Raw genomic sequence first — 5,799 nt, 5'->3', positions numbered from 1 at the left:
CAACCTTGGGTGCCATAAGTGGTAATGGAAAGAAAAAAGCAATGCTTTTCCCACACCAAACTTAAAATCTTTGCTCGTCCTTGAGCAAAAATAAATAAAAGAGAAGAATGGAGTAGAAGAAGAAGAAAATAGATAGAGATGGAGGGAGAGAAGTAATTCGGCCAAGGTGGCTTTAGAGTGTATGAAGTGTGTGTTAGTAAGAAGGGTTATTTATAAGAATGGGCTAGGTTAGGGCTCGGTCATGGGTGGTGAAATGGGAGAGAAATTTGATTTTGAAGTGGGTGGGGGTTGGTGGGAGTTATGATGGTTTTGGAAAAGTGATATGGATGTGATTGGGCTAGGGTTTATAGAAAAGAGTGTATGGGGAAGTATGAAAAAGAAGAGTGAAGAAGTGGGGTAGGTAAAGATGCTGTGGGACTTACTGGTCCTGAGTGGCTAGGAAATTTAGATTTTCTGCCCTTCTTCATGGGCGTTGAACGCCCAGCATTATGCTCTTGGCTAGCGTTCAATGCCAGCTATGCTGCCAACTGGGACGTTAAATGCCCGGGCTATACCTCTGGCTAGCGTTCAACGCCAGCAAGACTGCCAATTTGGGCGTTGAATGCCCAGCCAGTGCTCCCTGGATGGCGTTCAACGCCAGCAAGACACTCAATCCAGAGCGTTATGTTTTCATTTTTGAACCTTTCTGTCTCTATTCTTACTGCTTCACATGATCATGAACCTAAAGAAATTACTAAAAAAAACTTAAGAATTTAGAGGAAATAGAAATAACTAAATAAGGTTGGGTTGCCTCCCAACAAGCGCTTCTTTAACGTCACTAGCTTGATGGTTAGCTCCTTTACGGAGGTTGATATGGGCTCAGAATTTCGCCCCTTACAGTGAACTTTCTTCCTATCTTCTCATGAATGAGCTCTACATGCTCTAGAGACAAAACACGACACACTGTATGTGGTATGACTGGCTTCTTGGTGAAGACAACTCTCATGCTAGGTAAGAGGCCTTCACTGGGGACTTTCTTGTCTTTCTAGCCTTTAGGTACTTTCTTCTTAGTATCTTTGTTCTTAGTGCTTGTTGATGGCTGCCCAACACCAAACTTAGAATTGATGTTTGGGGGCTCAGTAAAGCTCTGCACAGAAAGAGATGGTCGGAACACTAAGTGTTGTACAATTATCTATCTTTTTTTAGAGGGAGAGTTAGGGTGAGGCATCTTGAACAAGATGTGATCCTCCCCTAGTTATTGAATCAGTTCTCTCTTAGCTACATCAATGATAGCATTGGTAGTGGCTAGAAAAGGTCTTCCAAGGATGATAGATTCATCCTAATCTTCCCCAGCATCTAGGATTATGAAGTTTACAGGGATGTATAGGTTTTCAACGTGTACCAAGACATCCTCTACTAAGCCATATGCTTTCTTCATTAGTTTGTCTGCCATCTTTAGTGAGATATTTACAACTTGTACCTCAAAGATTCCCAAATTCTCAATTACGGAGAGTGGCATGAGATTTATGCTTGACTCTTGGTCACACAGAGCCTTCTCAAAGATCATGGTGCCTATGGTGCAAGGAATTAAGAATCGTTCGGGATCTGGAAGCTTCTGAGGTAGCTTCTGATGTACCAAAGCATTGAGTTCTTTGGTAAGCACTAGAGGTTCGTCCTTCAAAGGTTTTGTACCAAATAGCTTGGCATTTAGCTTCATTAGAGCTCCTAGGTACTGAGCAACTTGCTCTTCCCTAGAGTCCTTGTCTTCATTAGAGGATGAGTATTCATCAGAACTCATGCACTGCAGGAGTGCATGCAAGGGAACCTCTATGGTCTCTATATGAGCCTTGGCTTCATTTAGTTCTTGGATAAGAATTTCTTCAGTGGGTGCTGAACACTCAGTATGTATGCTATTACTGGTGTTCAATGCCAGTTCTGGCGGTTGTTTGGGCGTTGAATGCCCATTATGCATCCCTTCACTGGCGTTCAACGATAGTTCCTTTGCGAAGTTGGGCGTTGAACTCCCAGGAGGGACCTCCTTCCTGGCATTCAACACCAGTTCTAGTGCCATTTTGGTCGTTGAACGCTCAGTGAGGGCTTCCTCACTGGCGTTCAATGCCAGCTTTGATGCATGTTTGGGCGTTGAATGCCCAGTGAGGTATTCATCACTGGCGTTCAACACCAGCTTCTGTGCTAGCTTGGGCATTGAACACCCAGTGAGGTCTTCCTCACTGGCGTTTAATGCCATCTGAGTTTCTTCAAATTCCGCCTTATCCTCAGTGGTGATGGCCTTGCACTTTTCTCTTGGGTTCACTTCAGTGTTACTAGGAAGAGTGTTAGGAGGAGTCTCAGGGATTCTCTTGCTCAGTTGACCAACTTGTACGTCTAAATTTCTAATGGAGGACCTTGTTTTAGTTATGAAACTATGAGTGGTCTTAGAGAGGTTGGAGACTATAGTGACTAAGTCAGAAAGGCTCTGCTTAGGAGTCTTCATATTCCCTTGAGAAGATGGGAACGGTGGCCTGTTGTTGAATATATTCTGGGTTCTTCCACCTTGATTATTATTGAAGCCTTGCTGATGCTTCTGTTGATCCTTGCATGAAAGGTTAGGATGATTCCTCCATGATGGATTGTAGGTGTTTCTATAGGGTTCTCCCATGTAATTCACCTCCTCCCTCATGGGTTGGTCAGGATCATAAGCTTCTACTTCAGAGGAAGCTTCTTGGGTGCTGCCAGCTGCAGCTTGCATTCCAATCAAATGCTGAGAGATCATATTGAATTGCTGGGTCAAGATCTTGTTCTGAGCCAATATGACATTCAGAGTGTCAACTTCAAGAACTCCTTTCTTTTGAGATGCCCCATTATTCACAAGGTTTCTCTCAGAAATGTACATGAATTGGTTGTTTGCAACCATCTCAATGAGTTCTCTTGCTTCTGCAGGCATTTTCTTCAAGTGAAGTGATCCACATGCAGAGTTGCCCAATGATATTTTGGACATCTCAGAAAGACCATCATAGAAGATGCCTAGGATAGACCGTTCTGAGAGCATTTCAGAAGGACATCTCCTGATCAGTTGCTTGTATCTTTCCCAAGCTTCATAGAGGGATTCACCTTCTCTTTGTCTAATGGTTTAAACTTCCACTCTGATTTTGCTCATCTTTTGGGGAGGAAAGAATTTGGCCAAGTAAGCATTGACCAGCTTCTTCCAAGAGTCTAAGCTTTCTTTACGTTGAGAATCCAACCATATTTTAGCTCTATCTCTAGTGAGATATTTACAACTTGTACCTCAAAGATTCCCAAATTCTCAATTACGGAGAGTGGCATGAGATTTATGCTTGACTCTTGGTCACACAGAGCCTTCTCAAAGATCATGGTGCCTATGGTGCAAGGAATTAAGAATCGTTCGGGATCTGGAAGCTTCTGAGGTAGCTTCTGATGTACCAAAGCATTGAGTTCTTTGGTAAGCACTAGAGGTTCGTCCTTCAAAGGTTTTGTACCAAATAGCTTGGCATTTAGCTTCATTAGAGCTCCTAGGTACTGAGCAACTTGCTCTTCCCTAGAGTCCTTGTCTTCATTAGAGGATGAGTATTCATCAGAACTCATGCACTGCAGGAGTGCATGCAAGGGAACCTCTATGGTCTCTATATGAGCCTTGGCTTCATTTAGTTCTTGGATAAGAATTTCTTCAGTGGGTGCTGAACACTCAGTATGTATGCTATTACTGGTGTTCAATGCCAGTTCTGGCGGTTGTTTGGGCGTTGAATGCCCATTATGCATCCCTTCACTGGCGTTCAACGATAGTTCCTTTGCGAAGTTGGGCGTTGAACTCCCAGGAGGGACCTCCTTCCTGGCATTCAACACCAGTTCTAGTGCCATTTTGGTCGTTGAACGCTCAGTGAGGGCTTCCTCACTGGCGTTCAATGCCAGCTTTGATGCATGTTTGGGCGTTGAATGCCCAGTGAGGTATTCATCACTGGCGTTCAACACCAGCTTCTGTGCTAGCTTGGGCATTGAACACCCAGTGAGGTCTTCCTCACTGGCGTTTAATGCCATCTGAGTTTCTTCAAATTCCGCCTTATCCTCAGTGGTGATGGCCTTGCACTTTTCTCTTGGGTTCACTTCAGTGTTACTAGGAAGAGTGTTAGGAGGAGTCTCAGGGATTCTCTTGCTCAGTTGACCAACTTGTACGTCTAAATTTCTAATGGAGGACCTTGTTTTAGTTATGAAACTATGAGTGGTCTTAGAGAGGTTGGAGACTATAGTGACTAAGTCAGAAAGGCTCTGCTTAGGAGTCTTCATATTCCCTTGAGAAGATGGGAACGGTGGCCTGTTGTTGAATATATTCTGGGTTCTTCCACCTTGATTATTATTGAAGCCTTGCTGATGCTTCTGTTGATCCTTGCATGAAAGGTTAGGATGATTCCTCCATGATGGATTGTAGGTGTTTCTATAGGGTTCTCCCATGTAATTCACCTCCTCCCTCATGGGTTGGTCAGGATCATAAGCTTCTACTTCAGAGGAAGCTTCTTGGGTGCTGCCAGCTGCAGCTTGCATTCCAATCAAATGCTGAGAGATCATATTGAATTGCTGGGTCAAGATCTTGTTCTGAGCCAATATGACATTCAGAGTGTCAACTTCAAGAACTCCTTTCTTTTGAGATGCCCCATTATTCACAAGGTTTCTCTCAGAAATGTACATGAATTGGTTGTTTGCAACCATCTCAATGAGTTCTCTTGCTTCTGCAGGCATTTTCTTCAAGTGAAGTGATCCACATGCAGAGTTGCCCAATGATATTTTGGACATCTCAGAAAGACCATCATAGAAGATGCCTAGGATAGACCGTTCTGAGAGCATTTCAGAAGGACATCTCCTGATCAGTTGCTTGTATCTTTCCCAAGCTTCATAGAGGGATTCACCTTCTCTTTGTCTAAAAGTTTGAACTTCCACTCTGATTTTGCTCATCTTTTGGGGAGGAAAGAATTTGGCCAAGTAAGCATTGACCAGCTTCTTCCAAGAGTCTAAGCTTTCTTTACGTTGAGAATCCAACCATATTTTAGCTCTATCTCTAACAGCAAAGGGAAAGAACATAAGTTTGTAGACCTCAGGATCCACTCTATTGGTCTTGACAGTGTCACAGATTTACAAGAATTCCAACAGGAATTGGTGTGGATCTTCCAGTGAAAGTCCATGAAACTTGCAATTCTGTTGCAGAACAGAGACTAACTGAGGCTTAGGCTCAAAGTTGTTAGCTTTAATGGAAGGTATGGAGATACTTCTTCCATAGAAATCAGAGGTTGGTATGGTGTAGTCACCAAGAACCTTTCTTGCATCTCCTCCATTATTATCATTGTGTCTGCCATGTCTTCAGCTTCTTATTCGAAATTTTCTGAGAGGTTTCTTCCGGAATGTTATACTTTAACTTATTGTAAATGCCTCCTTAGAGTTTTCTCAAGTTCAGGATCAGGTTTAAAGAGAGGTTCTTTATCAATCACTACAAAAAAAAGGCCTATGGTCACGGTAAAAAACCGTGACCATAGCTAGTGAAAAGGGTGACCATAGATCTATGGTCACGGTTTTGGACCTATGGTCACGGTTTTTTACCGTGGCCTATTCCCTCGTGGCCATAGGTCTATGGTCACGGTTTTTTTACCTATGGTCACGGTTTCTATGGTCACGATTACAATTTTCAAATTCTGACACTTTAGGCCACGGTTTTTAACCGTGACCATAGGGCAATCTATGGTCACGCATAAAAATCGTGATCATAGCCTCTATGGTCACCCTTCCTTAAAACCGTGACCATAGCCTTATCTATGGTCA

The sequence above is a fragment of the Arachis ipaensis genome, chromosome B10 (genome assembly GCF_000816755.2).
Source record: "Arachis ipaensis cultivar K30076 chromosome B10, Araip1.1, whole genome shotgun sequence".
Classification (NCBI taxonomy): domain Eukaryota; kingdom Viridiplantae; phylum Streptophyta; class Magnoliopsida; order Fabales; family Fabaceae; genus Arachis; species Arachis ipaensis.
The sequence above is the reverse complement of the archived record's forward strand: the minus strand, read 5'-3'. Positions refer to the sequence as shown.